The sequence below is a fragment of the Athene noctua genome, chromosome 1, assembly GCF_965140245.1.
Source record: "Athene noctua chromosome 1, bAthNoc1.hap1.1, whole genome shotgun sequence".
NCBI lineage: Eukaryota > Metazoa > Chordata > Aves > Strigiformes > Strigidae > Athene > Athene noctua.
This window is the reverse complement of record NC_134037.1, coordinates 66,393,400-66,411,610: the sequence shown is the minus strand read 5'-3', so window position 1 is coordinate 66,411,610 and position 18,211 is coordinate 66,393,400.

Sequence of the window (18,211 nt, the reverse complement as noted above, 5' to 3'; positions counted from 1 at the left end):
AGAGCTCTTGCTTAGTCAGAAAAAAATTGAGCCACTTTAGAACAGGGTGGTCCATTGTGTGGCCTATCATTGAGGCCATCTTCCACAACAGCTGCCATGGTCAACAGAGTTGGTTTGTCTATCTGAATGGGAGGTATACAGAGAGTTTTGGACGTCACCGATTTGATCAAGAGAGATGTCCTGCACCAGGAAGATGACACGACTCTTGAGGCAGTCTGTGTTGCTCTCATGTGCTACGGGGAGCTCTGCTGCCACACACAGTGAATCATGTGCTAGTCCAGAACTCTGAAGGCAGGAATGGATCTGTGGGTTTACACACATCAGGAAGTCCAGTAGCACTGCATCTGAGCATCTGGCTTATTTTGGGCACCTGAGCATTTGAACATCTGCCTCAAATTGGCAGTAGTGGATGTGCAGGATGAACAAGAGTAAGGCTGTCTTGTGGATTTGGTTGGGACAAGAAGAGGAGGAAAGAGCTAAAGTTAATTGGGGAACACTGTAGTGCATTTCTGTGTTTTCTTATTGCTCCATAAGCCAAATATTTCCAACTTAGTTTCCTAACTTGCGGGTACCTATTTTTCTTGAACATGATCTTTTTCTCCTGCATTTCTCTCACTTACTTTACTGGATATGTTATCTTTAGTCAAGCTGGAAAAGGGTTTTTTTTGCATGGGAATTTCATTAGCTTTTTGATAAAGTTGTCAAGGAAAAATACTGGTACTCTGCCATATGGAAGCATTTATTCACTACCAAGTATGTAAATTAGATTACATCCTTGATGGCAGCTGTGTTAATTAGCATATCTTGGTCACCTGCTTGCTAGAATTGGACCCAAAGTTTGTCTTTTTTTTTTTTCCCCCAAGCTACTCTTGGGTCCTTCACAAAACCTGTTAACCTGACCAGATCTGCCTCAGTTCCCCACAAGAGTCCCTCTGGGGATTAGAAATTCCTTGCAGCATTTGCCCTCTGCTGGACTGTCTCTGGCTGAAGATCTCGGTGGGGCTGGGGAGATTAATGGGAACCCCTTTGGGGACTGAGGAGATCTGCTTCACAACATGGCTTTAAATGTTGACTGGACTCATTATGAGGTGCAGAAACTCTGCAAGAGCCCTCAAGTTAATTAGGGGAACTTGCCAAGGCCTGTCAGACACTCAGTGATCAGCACTGGATCCTTCAGACTTTTGGCAAAGCTTCGGAGACAGCAACGTGCCAGTGAAAGGCTCTAGCTGTGCTAAGTAACCACGAGCTCATTCCCCCAGAGTTACCGCCATTTCTTGGAAACAGGAAAAGCAACAGAGCAATTCATGAGCTTCACAGCAGACCACGTCTGATGTCTCTTCCCCTCCCTAAAATTTGACCCAACCTCCCCCAAAAGTCATCAAGTGGTCAAAATACCCTATTTTTTCAACCTATTTGTCTCAGATTTGATGGAATAATTTATATTAGTTAAAATATCAGACTCTTGCACTCTGACCTGACACATTTGGAGAGCTTTATAAAGCAATAATCGTATATGAATATCCATCCTGAAAATCATTGGAGTGAAAGATAATTTATACTTTACAACATAGAACAGTGATAATTTACCTCTTCAAAATCCGTTAGTCTCAATATAATACATTGTCAATCATTTACCAGTCAGGGCCTATAGGTATTTCTGGGATAGCAGTAGTTTACGTTTCCAGTAGAGTGTCATTCAAAAAATACAGATATTGTTATCAGCAAGACAAAATACACTTAGAAGACCCCAATGGATGTGGCTGACAGCAGCACCAGTTCTTCTAAAGAATGGCACTTTGCAGAGGAGACATGAATCAGAAATGCCAACTGCTTGTCATCTTTAGTCATAACACTATGAGGATGCTAATGTTATTATTGCAGCTAAATTTCAACCAGCTCCCACATGTTCAGCCAGGTTTGACCTTGTATACAGCAAACAAAAGTTGACAATGCTGATGATAGAGTCAGGTCTAAGGAACATGTCCCATTATCTGCAGATGTGCTACCTGTTAGATGCTGGCTAATGATGCTCTGAGCTTTTCATTTGATGCCTCTTCCTTCAATCCTGCAATCTGACATGTATGTCCAGCCTCATAATGTAATTGAACAGATATTTGCCCATCCACAGCCTTATTGCACCTTGCCCTGCTTTCATCTGTCCAGCTGAAAGCAGCAGTAGAGGAGGAACTTGAAATTTAGGAAATCACCTGTGGCAACTGAGGCACAGACTCTCCATTGAAGTGCAGAAGGAAAGACCCTTTATTATTACAATAGTACATACTTACGCTCTCGCCAAAGCTCTTACTTCATAATTAGCAAATCAGCAATTAGGCAGCTATCAACCTTTTCTCCTACCAGCATAAGACCACTCTAACACACACTGTGCAGACCAATCACCTTCTTGTTCACACACTGTTCACGTGGCGGTAACTTCTCACAGTTCAGTACTTTTCCACAGTTCAGTGTTGCAACTGTCCGTTGTTTTTCCCTGCAACCTTGACACGACTCAGTAGTTTCTTATCTATCTTCCAAGGCCTGTTTTTCATCGAAGCCTAGCTGTTTCTTAGACACTGTGTAAGGCTGACAGGCCGATGCCTCCCACTATCATCAGCCTCATTCTGCAAACATTTCTATGGAAAAGACTCCTGCAGGCAAATCACCCTCAGCAAACACAGCACTCAACAACAGAGTTCAAGGGCACTGAAAAAGAAAAGTAACACTCTCTTTTGCAGTGTCCACCCAGATAGTATGACTTGGAATAGGATGTGATATAAGTGCTTTCCAGAACTTCTGTTTTACAGTCATTTTTCTGAAAATAGGCATTTATTATCCAAGTACTTGACCATCATAAACCATGTTTGAGTGCTTTCGATTATATCTAAAGTGTGTTTCAGGCATTGCTTCAATGATTTAGTGTTTTCATGGAAATATTCTGCTTCATGTACCACATTCCACTGACTAATCTGAAGAGAGTACCTGGGGAGTGGGGTTGTCCATGTCTAAGTACTTATCTGCAAAAGTGAAACTTCAGACGTGATCTCAACATGTCACCCCCAATCTTTTACTTATTTGACAACAACATGAAGATCAAGACAGTTTGGGACTTTTAGTATTATACAGCCCCAGCCTGCTTCCTATGTCACATGTGCGCTTGCCTTTTGACTGGCCACACCATAGATGCCTACACATTTCAGTATCTACAACTTGGCTGGCTCAGGATGCTCTTGATCCTTTCACCAAAACAGCAAACATATGCAACACAGACCTCAAAATAAACCCATAGTAAAGCCAGATATTGATATTCAGCTTCAGTAAGCCAAGGTGTCACTTGATGTGACGATGGGTTAGGATGTTGTAAGCAAGAAGTGTGCTCTCCTTGCTTCATGGATCCACCCTTCCATTTGTACAACACTGACGCCAAAGTTTTGTGGCCCATGATACAGTCTCCTCAGTACTACTCTAAAAATGCTGTTACTGTTGATTGATGATGGTAAAGATGATTCTTATGCTGTTAATTCTTCAGGAAATGGAAAGTCTTACATCAGATGTACGCACGGCGGAGGTCATAGTTAAGGGAACGAAACATTCATTTTCTTTATCTAAAACTTCTTACTTTTCAAACTCAGTTCTTTACCAGTGTAAGAACATGTCTCTTCTTTCCTCCTGTGAAGACACTTTTGCTACTTCCTCCTCAGTGCCCAAACTTCTTGAGCACTTCTGTCCAGTGACTCTTCCCTAACTGGTAATTCTTGAGCTGTCTGGTACAACTGGGAGTGAAACTACACTCCCTCATATTCACTGCCACATTTAATTAATGCTCTGTCTTTGCAGAATGACTCATTAGATTGGTATAAACTTTATGGCAATGCCAATGAGCATAAGTATTGATACTTAATGGCCTCACATAACAGAAGTTAATGAGTATGGGGAAATCCTAACATACAGCAGAAATTGTTACTTCCTCAATTTATTGGTGTAGATGCTGGGGACTAATTAGTTTAAATATTAATTAAAAGATTAACTAAGACTCCTTCACCGTATCATTTCTTCAGCTTTCTGCCTTTGGGCTGGCCTATTTATGAACTCAGCTAAATACTTGCTCAGTATCATTGCAGTTCAGGACAGCATTTATGCCTGCATTTAACTTCAGGCATATACCAAAGCAGTCTTCCAAATATGGATATTTTCTCAATTTTGGTTTTTAATTTCTATTTCATGCCATTTTTTCTCTTCAGTTGTTGCTCAAATCTTCCTTTTTTTTTTTTTCTTTAAAGATCTGTAGAAAGAGGAATATTAAAACTGAAAGATTTTGTGAGCATTCTTTCTTTCCAGATTAAAATAAATGTTAAGTCTCATTTTGTTAGCACCAAAACCCAGTTGTTCTTTGCTGGTTTTAAGTACCCTGAGTTGCATCTTTTCACATAAGTTGAATGATGAGAAGAGCAGTCAAGTAATTCACAAGGTTTGATCTTGGTGTTAATTTTTTGCATTAAACATAAAACATTTTGCTCTCTTGAAAATAAACATTTCTATGGTGGTTAGAATTACTAAAAGGAAAGACTTTTTGGAAGGCATTTTGTGGAGTTTTTCAGCCATAAACCACTCTCACAGAGGCATCTGGGGATTTGTAAAACAAACTTTTTGAACTATGCTACCTAACAAAACTCAACTAAATATACTGGTACATTGCTTTTCCAATCTATGTTATTTTACAGATTTTCATATTGAAATCTACAATTTAAAATTATTTTCTAAATGATAGTGCAACCACATAGAGCCTTGGGAGTTCTGGGCAGCATAATAACAAAAGCAATGTCTGTCTACCTGTATTTTGTCTGACAGTGTTTACCTCAGGGCAGAAGCCAGATCAGAGGTTGCAAAGGCCTTTTCCATATACTGCCATGAGAAAACCAGACCCAAAGAAAGGTGCCATTGACTGTTGAGTCAGTCATCTCACTTTTTTGCTCTTGCCATGTATGCAATATTAGTAGCACAGAAAGAGGAATTTGGGGATAGTAGGTCTGCTGAAATAAACCCAAGTTGCATCTCACCCTTCATTTAAAACAGACAAATGGGAAACTGCAATTCTGCTGGAAAATATTAGAAGTCAAACTGTTCCACACTGAAACACAGAAAAAGCACGTGGAGGGTGGAGCAGAGTGTGTATGCTACAAAAATTGATTTTTGTTCAGCTGAAACTTGTCACTGCAAAATTACAGAAACTTTATTTTCATCAAAAGTGTGACTAGCAGTGCTTCATTTAACATCTTCTAAGAAAAGTTCTAACAAGCCAGCTGTAACAAAATCTCAAATTTAGAAGGTTTAAATTTTTTGCTGGAAATATTTTCTAAAGCACTTATGCTAATATGCATGCAAGAGTATATATGGGTGTAGTCAAGCATGTGCATGGGAATGCACTCAGTTTCCATGCAGATGGGCATAAAATTTTGTGGAGAAATAACCCATCCTTGAAAATGAGGCAATACTTCTTCATCCCTAGTCATTGCCTGGTCCCTGCCCAGGACTGTCCACTTCTCCCCTAGGATTTCCCAGCACAAAATTGAGAAAACCCACAAACACGGCTTTGAGAGGGATCTTTTTGGTCCATGTCTTTTTAGGCGATCTTTCTGCCTCTGGAAATAGGCTGTGTTCTCTGAAAGGTGCAGTTAGCTGGGACCTTGTGGACTTGCAAAGGGGTCATCTTTGCATATCTGTGGTCTCTTTTCTCTCTTGTCCATGGAATGGGCAGGTTCTCCTGGTTAAAGTCCATCCTCCCTTATTACACATTATTTCACTGTGTGATAAGGATACTGGTGTTGCCTCCTGTTACGACCAGAGACCTGCCGAGGAGCGGAGCAGATCATGCTGCAGACACCCATGGGGAGCAGGAAGCGGTGTGCTGGTGTGGGACATGTGTCCCATCTCACCAGAATCGACTGGTTACAGCTGAAAAGCTTCTGTGATTAAAAAAAAATAATTGCAGAGGTGCATGAGAAATATAGCGAGCATGAGCCTGGCTTCCTCCGGTTTCCCTTAAAGTTAGCAGCCCTCAGAGCCAGGGAGGCAGCGTCAGTTTTGTTGGTCAGGAAGCATCTTCCCCAGCAAAGATTTTGGTGAGCAGCGTGTGTGTGGGTAGAGTGTGCTGTGGGAGACTACTGCGGGCTGATATGAGAGATGATATCGGAGATTAGTTAACCGTATGGGCTGAGTCCCCGGGGAGGTGTGTGAAATGAATCAGATTAAACAAAATTGATAATGTGAATACTTAATCAAACAGACAAAGGTAGTCTGCACAGCTAATTAGGGGCAAATAGAGCGTCCCTCTTGTACCTCATTTAACTGACAAATTGTGCAGACAGTTTTAATGGGAGTCTGTTTAGCAAAGAGAAGGCTGTACAGTTGACAGCTTGGCAAAATGTGGTTTCTGTAACACCACATGATGCTTATGGAAATTAGCCTGGTGCAGCTGAGCTCCGAGTAGGTGAGAGCTGCCCAAACTCTAGTAAAATGGTAAAATGGACCTTTTGTAGGCCTCTGCTCCTGACTTCTTAAAGGGACCTAGCCACTTTTCTGCAAGCTGGCAAGCAACACTTCTGAAGAAATGTAAAGGATCGTTACAATACCAGAAGGGAGCACTCCTGTAGCCAAGAAGGCAGATAAAAAATTGAGACTAACTCACCTTAGCTTACTGCAGTTTTCTGGTTGGATTCTTTGTAAAAACAGTCACTTTCACAGCTTCTCAGGAGGTATGTAAATATGAATTACTGTCAGTGTTTTATGTACGAAGAATATGACAGTGCAAAGCGATCAGCTGAGTCCTGCAATATGGGCCAATGCCAGGGCCAGGCTGAGGACTGAGCAGTTGGTCAGAGCTGGGGCCACAGCCCGTCTTCTGGTGCAGTAGGGTCTCTGCTGCACTGTGGAGCGACTCTCTTAACAAATACAGGCCTCCAGTTTCTTAAGCCCCCAGTAGTAAAGATGTCAAGCTTTTCTATGTTTTCTGATAATCCCTTCCTCTGCATCTGTCTCCTGTCCTTCTCCAAAATAACCATATCCCTTCATTGCATCTCCTTGTGTGTCCCCAAGGCCCCCATACCTAGCTCTCTTCCAGAAGAAGATCTTTGGATATGTTGTGAAGTCTGATGAGACACATCATACACATGAATTGGAGGCTGAGCCTGTCAGGAATGTGAGACAAGTGGCCAACCCTCATTAGTTCTCAGTGGCCTTCACCAGATCTTTTGTGAGCAGTTGCTGTTGCACTGGTGTAGGAAAGCAAAGTGTCTTGATGGTAAATGGAGTGCAGCTAAATATGTCTTCAATTTGTGAAACTTTATTCAAGCTTCTTCTCTAGTTTTTCATCTGCATGTGTTTATAAGTTATAATTTCTAGCATGATAAATGGGAGAGACTTGGGGTGGTTAAACAAGGGATTTTAGGTAAAATCTCTTTGTGTTAGTTCTGCTCAAAAGACTGCTCTGCCTCACACTGAGTGACATCAGCAGTACTGGGAGGATACCTGCTATCCCTGAAAGACCAGCTAAAAATAGTACAAGTTTTATTGGGAGTCATTGTCTGGGACATGGCATCCTCTGTGGTTAAGCCTCCCTTTTAGTTTCACTGGCCACTAAACTTCACAAGAAATTGGTGAATTTGTATGAGTACATCCATGGGTGTGCACATCTGTGTGCACATGCTCTGTTCACTCAGACAAGCTATACATTTTGATCATAAAATCATCATACTGTAATGCTCAGAGAGTGAGAAGTCTGAGGCTGTAATGTGACTTTCTAATTTATGTTGGCCATTTCACTTAACTCGTCTGTACTTCAGTTTCTACACCTACAAAACAGGATTATACTTGCTACATCAGAGCACTATTAGAAAGAAATGCCATCTTCACCACAACCCTTGGTGGTGAAGCACAGGATCTCGCATCTGAAAACTTGATAGTGCAGCCAAAATCATGTGTTGAAAGTGTCCAGGAAGAAAGTGCAAAGCTCAAGGAACTTGTGGCTTCTGCTTTTGTGACTCATTTGGGAACCATGTTAGCTTCCTTCCCTTCCAGCTGAGTGGCACTTATCATCTCAGCGCTGCAAGGACTTCAGCAGAAGAAACATTGAGTGCCGTCATCTCCACAATAGCCTGGAGTGTTGTCACATTTGACGTCTGACTTATGCTTAAACATAACCCACTGTTGAAAGGCATGAGTTTATGAAGGAACATAAAGATGGTAAACACATGCCCTGAGCTGAACATATCAGGAGTGAAGTGTATTATATGTGTAATAAAGCTGCAAAGACGAGGCGTTGCCTGGAGGTAATGGTTCATCTGAATTCACTTCCGGAGCTCTCCTTGTGGAGCTCTGTCCTTGCAAAGAAATTCTTTAATACAGAAATTACAGAGAAACTAATTAAAAGGTGGGAAAGAATGGAAATTATTTAATCAAACCGTGCCAGTTAGAAAACTTACAATTTGATCCTTGTATAGTTGTGGATGATTTTGGCCTGTTTGTGCTAGGTTTTTTCTTTCATATCTTCTCAAGGAATTTTCATAATATGTAAAGCCTTTCGATTCATTTATTGAATAGTTCACGTATTTGGGCAGAAGTCTGTGTAAACCAGCAATTCCCATTCTGGTCCCTAGTGACTTACTCAGCCTACCTGCACTAATGTTAAATGGGGATAATGGAAACTTCCTGCAGTAATACAAGTGTTTGAGTGTGGCAGCTAGCATTTGGAGAACAAAAGAAAGAAGGAAAGGATGAATGAGAGAATGAAGGAATGTACAGGCAAAGGAACAAAGGAGAAAGAAATAGAAAAATGATGGGGAAGCTTCTATCTGAAGGCCCCAAATCCCTCTTCTACACCTCTGAGGAGCAGTCTTTCTGTCAGGTGGTCACAATTCAGCTATTGCAGTGGCTGAAAAAGCCTTTGGGAAGTAGAAGGATTTCTTTTTTTAACCTCTTCTCCAACTTGTTAAAGCCTGGGTAAATCCCACCAGCTCCCTTATGAAACGCTTGCCTGAGCAAAAGTTTTCCAGAGCATTTCATGAGTCGCACATAATTGAAATAGGAGGGGGTTTGAGCCTGCTTCAATAGAGCGGTTTGAGTTAATTGATAAACCTTCCCTTTTTATTATCAGTGCTACCCTTCTGTCTGAAAGGCAGGGAGATTTCCTTATGGGATTTGAGCAAATATTGGAAATTGCAGTGGCAAATTAGCAGGGGCCACAAACCAGAAGTGACAGCTCAAGGAGGCTGGTGGAGGGAGTGGAGCAATCCCTTACCAGTAGCAATTGGCCAGACTTTATCATATGGACTAATCACAACAGAGCTGGTGAAATAATGGGCACCAGATGTTAGTGCTTTGTAGACGTTGGCTCTCTGGAGACCAGCTCCACCAAGCCAGCTCCCCAGGAGCAGGAGCATGGCGCTCTCATCTATTAATAGGACACGGGGCTGCTGGTCAGTGCCTATTCCACAGATCTAATTGGTGATGCTACAGCTCCTTTTCCCAGCTTTAGGAATATTTGCATTCATGAGGAGCATTTCCATGGCTTGTATGCCTTAGATTCATGGCACTTTGTTTGGTTAAGAATTCTCATGAACGAGTGAGCTGAAAAGTAGTCATGTAATAGATCAAATCATGAGTGCTTGCCTCCACAGAGGTCTTTAATAGGGATGCTTCTTTGTAAAGTGTTGAAAATGCTCCCGCAGTCTTCTACAGCTGCAAAGATTTTACTGGCACGGTGGGTAGAAGGGAATGGGGTGGGAATGTTTCCTGCAGGAGCTTTGCAGAAAAAGCCCTAAACTGCTCCCCAGAGCCCAGGAGCTGCAAATCCAGGCAGGGAACAAAATAGCCTCTTCTCTTGCTCTTATGTGCCATGCTTCCAGACCAGGTCTGGACATAATCTAGCCTTATAGGATTAGTTTGTGGCTCTCTAATTATTTGTACTGAGCTTGCTTGACAAGACAGAGATTTGCAGTTAAGCCTCTGCTAAGAGCACTGCTACCAGCGCTGCTGTCAGCTGCAGGACGAAGAAGGTGTGGATAACGTTTTGTGCAGGGGATCAAACCTGGCTAGGTGGTCCACCTGCTGGGTGGGTAAAGAGGGTCAGGAACCCTGCCTAAAGCGGCGGTGGCACAGAAGACAGTCACCAAGTTCAATATAACCACTACTTAAAATAGGATGAATATATCTGTAAGCAACGTTTGCCACGGTTTGTTCTAAGGAAGCCACATCTGCAGTGTGGACCCCATCACTGCCAGTGCTGGGCACAAAGCATAGAGCTCCTCCTTCCCTGTCTGTGGCACCGCCAAGCCAGCTCTGCTCCTTCTCCCTTCCTTTTTCCACTCTGAGTTGGGCGGATGCTGGCTGGCTCTGGTTTCAGTTGGACAGATGGGAGCTGTCTTTCCTATGTGATCTGTTCGTCTCTCAGCACAGGACTTTCCAGGCTTTTTCATGTAGAGGGGATATAATGTGGATGGCCTTTTAGAATATTGAGCAAAGAAGAATCTTCTTTTCATCCAAAGCATCTTACAAGTCCTCACCCCTGTGTCCAAAAGCAGAGGCACCGGTAGTCCTTTATTTGCTTACCCATGTCCTCCTTGGCTGAGAAGAAAGGTGTTCTGATGAGGAAGATCTATAATCATAACTTATATTCTCATACATTATATAATAATTACAGAATTATAGGGACAATCTTAGACGTTTTTAATAGAAATATATACTATGTAGTTCAATAGACATCAATACATTTGACGGTATTGATCAGGCTGACTATGGCTATGGCACTTTTGGGTTGGAGTGGGCTTATGTGTGGCCACAGGGAGTGGAGGTACTACTGTCACATCCCCACAGAAAGGACCTGTTACGTCTTCTCTGGGAGATTCTGTAAGCAAAAGTGAGAGGGTAAATCTCGGAGTTTATAGAGCAGCTTTCAAGGGTAAATGTTAACTGTTAACTCTCCTGAACTTCCAAGTGGGATTTCGGAGCTTCTTTCTTTTCTTATTTGATGCTCCATTGTATTGGCAGGCTTTGCCAGACCTTCAGCTGTTCTGGGTACTTCTCTTTTCACCTTCACACCTGGGTTTCAGAAAACATAGAGTACTTCCTCTCTGAAAATGAAGACAACTTCACATTGTGCTTTACTAAGGAGGCCAGGTCAGGCTGGGCACTGGAAACCATTCATTATTTGTGAAATCCAGCCTGTGGGTTCTAAAAGGAATGGCAGCCCAAAAAGAACTACCCTCCTGAAAGGGACACTGACAGTAAAAATTATTGGTCATATGAATCTGCTCATTCATAGCTGGCAAGGCCCTGGCGTCTCATAGAATTTGGATGTTACTAGATTTGTTATCGCAGTCATTAGAACCAAATTAATTTGGACACACAGCTCACTGTTCCCCAATAATATATTTACATTCCACTGTCACCTCTAACACTAAACTACATTAACTTCACTTGTGTTCCCTGCATTAAGATTTCAGTGGCATTTATTTATAAAAATATGAGATTTTCCCTGGGAAATTTTTTAACAATTTCTGTGTGTGTGAGAGAGCTTTGAAAAGCTGATTTGGTGGAGACAGAACTGACAGTTCCCATTTATATGCCAAATGTCTCTTCTTAACTTCAATCTGCATCTAAAACGAAAAACCCATGCAAGACACAGACATTCCTTGCAGTCATTAAAGCTATTCCTGTGGTCCCCCAAGAGTGGTAGTTTTTTCTTTTGACACTTGAGATCAAACGATCAGCCACTGAATACTTGCCCCTGTATCTGGTTTAGCAATCAGTTGCCATTCTCCGGCATATGCCAGGAACATCTTCCCCTCCCCTCTACAGGATGTATTTCAACTTGAAACAGCAGCTTAGCCTTTGCAATAGCAGCCACCAGCCCAGTGATATCTAGTGGACGTTGCCAGGAATGTTGCAACCAGAGAGGTGAGAAGGGAGCAAGTCAAGAGGGTTTCCATCAACTCCTGACAGTGGCAGGAATGTCCCATTTTCGTGATGAGCTGCCTTTCAAGCCTTGGCAGAGCCATTACCAATTCTATGGCTTCATTTCCCTGTATTTGGAGCCATCTGTCTTTACTCCTACCATTCTGAAGTCAGAAAAGAAAATTATTTTCACATTAGCAACTCATTAAATGGCCCCAAACTTGTAGCACAATCACTGCTGGAGCCAAACCCATTGTTTTTACACTTCCAAATACCTACTTGGAGGCATTGTTTGGCAAGCGGGGGTCGGGGGGGGGGGGGGGGGGGGGGGGGGGGCTGGCTTGCAGGACCTTCTGTCATGCACATGGGCAAGTGGGTGGGGTGGAGCCCTGTCACCCTCATCCATCATTCTCCATCAATGTCACCACCACCCGCAGAGGCATTACCTCCAGTCAGTCACTCACTCGGTCATTTATATCTGTCCATCAACATGAGCAGAAGGAGAGGATATGAGTAGTCAGTATCAAAGCTGGTAAGATTCTTAAGGCTTGTTTAAGACAGTGGAGATATTGAAGACCTTTCAATGACTTAGGTAATTTGTACTTTGAGTTTAGTTTCTCAGCATAAAGGAGTCCTCAGGAGGTCAGGTAATGTGTAGATACTCACTGTGCTCAAGGCTATTGCTGATTAATTTATGCAAAAGTATAGTGCCTTTGGCTGGGGAAAGAGAAAAGCTGTTGTTTCAGCAAAGCTGTGTTTCAGCAGTCTCATCACCCATTTTTGTGTTTCTTTAGCTCATTGTCAGAAGGGACATACAATGGTTTCTTTTGAAGATCTGGCTCAAACTCATCCTGACGTCTCCTTCAAAACCCCTCAGTTTCCCATCCCTGGAGCGAATTACTCACTACCTCACTAACTGAAAGTGCCTGATCAATGGGTGCAGGGGTAACAGGATCCCCAGCAAAACTGCTGCAGCAGCCCCTCAGCAGGCAGCCCTGCTGGAGAGGGCAGTGTCCACCTCAGCGGCCTTGCTCCAGCAGGAGTACACTCAAGAGCCGTGATGGGGGAGCCATTTGTGTGGGCCAAGCCATGAAAGAGCAAATACATTTCTGTGCTTCTTGGATAAGCTCGTGCTAACATCCAAACAGCTTTTAAGACTTCAGTTTCTGAACCAGCCACTGAAATCCTCTTTGGGGACAGCCCTGACCTCCCTCAGCCTGCCCAGTAGCTTAAAGCAGATGGTGGACGTGGTACCCTCTCTCCACAACTTTTCTGAAGCAGTTGTGTTACTGTGGCTTTGCTGAGAGCTGACGCGGGCCTTGAGAGATGCAGCTGCATTTTAGGGTCTGAGCAAAACATTTCCTGCATTGCATATGAAAAGCCTTCTGGGAATTAGAGGGTATTAATCAATTTTAAATGTACCATTCCTTGCCTTTAAAAAACAGAGCTCCTTACACATTGTCAAAGCCTCCCTGAGCCCTTTCTGTCCCTGGAGTCGATCACTGTGAAATGAGGACATGTTGCAGCATAGCTTATTAGGGGAACTGGGGTGTTTCCGTTTGTTTGGATTTGTACAGAAAAGGGTTTTTCACAGGGGCCATGCTTTGACAGTCTCGTCCTCCCCCAGGCTGGTTAGCATTTAGCAAGGAGCGGCTGACAAAGCTCCTGGGCCATGGAGATCCACAAGGTGCTTGCAGCTGGCACAGATACCTCATTAGAAATTCATTTTTTCCTGTCATAATAACAAAGTGCAGAGCAGCGGTGGCAACATAGTTTCGTATGGGAAAGCACACAAAAGGGGACAGCTGAAAGAAGCTGTGCTTTTCTCCTGTATTTCCAGCCCGACAGAAGCATCTTCAAAGGGAGCAGCCTTGCCCGTCCGCCGCACCCTCTTGGCCTGAATCGCTTGAATGGCATTTTATACACCTACTGCACCCTGGGGCCAGCCAGCCTCCAGGAAACCCATTCACCCGCCCTGCTCCTTCTCCCGGTGTTTTTTTGTTTCCTACCCCGCGGAAGCAGCGGGCAAATAAAAATGACACCCCCGGCTCATGAGCTTCAGCTCCCTCGCAAGAATTTCTGAAACTGTGTTCCCAGGCAAGCGGAGCTGACGCAGTTTGTTTTGGGGAAGGTGGAAAGCCTCCAAAAGCAGAAAATTATTGCTGACTTCCCCTCTCTGTTTATTCATATGAGGAAAGTGAAGAAGTAGATTTAGGAGGGCAGAAGTCAGAGGAGAGCACTATTGCTACTGTCACTCTCACTACTGAGATAATGCACAGATGAGTGCTAGCGAGGAGCCTAAACAGTCAGTCCCTGTGAAGATGGAGTGGCAATGCGTGACCCTTCTCACGCACAAGCACCTCGATCTACCTCCCCAAAGCTAATGAAAGAGGTGAGTGGGTTTCTGAAGGTCAGGAGTTTTCATCTTCTTAAAAATGTAGACCAGAAGCCTGACAAAGATTGCATTTCAAAATATTGGCTTTATTTTAATTCCCACCTTCTTCTTTTCCATCTTTCCCTCCTTTTGTCTTTTCTCCTAGCATTTCCACATGTATTAAAAAAAATGAGGAGGATGGAGGACAGAGAGAGACAGAAGGTAAACAGCAGTGTGGGAATAGAAAGGCCTGAGGACCAAGAACTGAAAGTCCTCAAACTAAGTAGTTACAACTCAGAAACTTCCCACTCATACACAGACTAAAACTGGAGGTAATAATTTCCTTTTTCAGATAAGGGGTTTGTTTTCTTTCCTTTTTTTTTTTTTTTCTAAACTTAAAAAAAAAAAAAAAAAGACAAAAAGGATTCCTGATACAAAAATTTGTCCATTCTGTGTGATATATTAAACACTGGCATCTCACAGTCATGCCAATCCCTTGTAACACAGCACCAAAAAACCTTGGCAGAAGTACAGCAGATGAACATGTTTTAATCACTCAGCCTGGAAGGGAATCTGCCAGGGAAGAACACCAGGCAGACCACCGGTACAAAAGCAGTACTTGCAGTTTTCTGCCAGAGAAATCTGAATCCCCACCTTGCTATACATGGCAGCCCAGAGACACTAGCATCAGAAATCATGGGTGGTGTGAGTGTGAAGGGAACTGCAGACTGTGAGACAAAGACCACAACGCAAAACTAACACATTCCAGGAATACTGTCATCCATGCAAGAATAATATATAAATGCCTTTTCTATTCAAGAAACCAAATGCCAGATTAAACTATGGGGCATTTTTGCTATAGACATTGGCAATAAAGTTATGCTCAGCAAATGGGGATTCACTGTAGCTTGGATAAATGTTTGTAAGTGTCCAAATGTACTAAGTCTAATTTTAGGCACTCTAAGAGCCATTACCTCGCCCTCCAGAGAGCTCAGGCTTTCTCCACTGCCTAAATAGATAGGGACTAAGATGACTATCTTAACTTCAGGCTATTGTAAACTTAGCCTCTTCCATCCTTCAATGTCACATTTCAGCAGTAATTTAGTCAAGGATACTGAGCATCCTTCTAAAAAGTCACTTATGGCATGACTAGTAATCAGCAAACACAAAAATATTTATGATATTCTGAAGGGGAGTGCTTGGGGAGGGCAGGGATGGGGGTGCTGGGATAAAAGAGACACAAAGCAAAAACCTCCACCACCTTGGCCTGCAACAGGAATTTAAGAAATGTTGGAGTGGTGCAGAACAGCGTGTCTATCAGGCTAAGGATGTGTACTGAAGTGGAGATACTGATCTAACTAACTTTGGCTGTACAGATATTTGGGTTATGGTCTCAGCTCATTGTCATGACACCATCTGTTCTTTATTTGCCAGGGGACTTCCAGAGGGCCCCTTGTTCTGTCTAGTTGGGGTATATCTCAAGGTGTAGGGGCAATTACTATCTGGGAGTGTACCCATATTGCCATCCATCTGCAATAAGAAGATAGGCTAGGCAAGAGGAAACAAGATTAATCTGGTAAACTCTAGGTGGAATAATTTATTTGAGACATTGAACATCTGGGCAATTTCTATGATTCTCCAGGTTGAAACTGAACTCTATATTGTTTACATGCAGCCGGCATAGAATATGTTCATATGAGGGCTGCAGGTGATATCTATACTAAATAGAATGGACTACCACTACGTTTTCTGGCTCTAAGGATAAGTGGCACAGTGAGAGTCACATCCATGTGACTAAACTCTCTTCTTCCCAGACCTGCTGACCTAGTAGTCCACAGCACCCTCCAGGAACAATCTGCACTTCCAGCTATACTCCAGATAGAGGCATTGCCTAGGAAAGCACTGCCTGACTCAAACAGAGCTTTGCTGAGGCAGGTACTAACTACTAACCCATGGGGGTGACTATGGGAGGGTGCCTCAGCCCATCGTTACAAGTTTAGACATGGCCACCCAGTCTCTGATAGAGACAGCTTTCATACAAAGGAGAAAAATAAAGGGTTCCTATGTACATGCATGAAGGGATAACAATAGATGGCTGACCAAGAGATGGCTTTTTCCTTGTAATGCAATGTGTTGGATCTACAGATGAATCTGCTGTATTTGAGAAGACTCCTTGCAGAGACTGTCAGGGCAATATGCCAAGAATTAGGAGATGGCAAATCATTCAGTTAAGCTAAAACAAAAGCGAGATCAGGTAATCACAGATTTAGCACATGACAAACTTGTCATGAAGGGTTTACAGTGACCATGAAAGTTCCTTTGTCAGATTGTCAGAAGTACAGAGGAGTTGGGGAATGAATCAGGGACTAACCCACATGTGAAACCACTTGGCTGCCATGGAGAGACTGATTTAGAGCAAGGCTTTAAGCTTCTGTCAACTCCAGCCCCTGACAGGACACTGCTCAGTGAAGGAAGCTTGAGAGGGACGCCCCCTTTTTCCAAGCAAGAATCAGAAGTGGTGCACTGCCAGAAATATGAGAAATCTCAGAAAACATGTATTTACATATTGGAAAACCATTACCTGCCCATTCTGAATTCACATCATACCTGCAGAAATTCAGACGTATTAGATAGAGTCTAAGGTACCTAACACTGCAGCAATCAGTAATGGCTTAGTGATATCCCATCCCACACTCAGTGTGGCCACCTACCCCTATGGGCTTGTTTATCTTACAGCATCTAGGATGCCATGAGTAGTGTATGCCTGCTTGGTGGTGCCTGCATAACGTGGGCAGGGCAGCAAACAGAGACCATGGGGAGGGACCACGTGGGCCCATAGAAAGGGATGTCAGGGGGCTTGCTGTTGCTAATCAATGTCCAGTAAGAGGCATTATAATCTTACTTGTCAGAGGTTTGACTGCTTTATCTTGCTTTCTATCCTAGATTACTCTGGTTTTTGTGGTTAGAAGCTGATATTCTTTTTGCTGTTTCTTTTCTGCACTGCATTAGAATTGTATGGGAAAGAGGTAGAAATTGTCACAGACAGAGCTCGAGATCATTCTGTCTCATAAGACTAGAGAAGATGTATATTTTTATATATTATATATCATTCAGTCCAGAGAGATGAATACTCAGCTCACTTCCTTGGCATCTCTGACAAACTTTGTAAAGGTAAACTTTTACATAGATTTGGAGACCTGTAGAGGGAGGTCACTGGTCTGTATAGTACACCCAAGGCAGAACATGGATTATAAAATTCAGCCCCAAGGTAAAAATACATCTGTAACTTCATGGTCAACAAGCAGAAATCAGACCTGCATGCGCAAGTCTGCCATGCTCTCGCATTGTTTTACTCCTTCCCTAGCCACCACCTCCATCCTCAACACAGGCACCTGAGAACAGAGGCAACTCATTGCCTGGCACCCAATTTGTGAGTCTGATGGGTACTGTTTGCACAAAGTCCCACTCTGTGCTCCATTTCTGTCAGCCTGACCTGCTGTGCACAAATAAAAGAGCATCCAAAAGCAAGCTGGCCTCTTGCTTAGTTGAAATCTGGGTTAGTTTATTCAACTCAGGACCAAGAAGAGGCTTTCAGTGACATTCAAATGCTTCTGGAGTCTGTAGCAGACTCCAGCACCACTGAACAGAGTGAAAGTGATGAACTAAGAGGTGAGACTTTTGGTCCAGTCTTTGGCACCCCCGATCACGAGCAACCACGAAGCGTTTATGTCCCCAGGGAAAAGTGCAAATGACCTTACAGTAACTAGCTGTGGGATCATGCAGCCCTTTGACATAGCAGGCTGTCTTTTAATCCTGGGTAATTACAAGTGGGGGTCAGCCCTGAAGCAAACTAAATTTATGGGTTTTGTCCCTAAATGACACCCAACCTATTCAGCT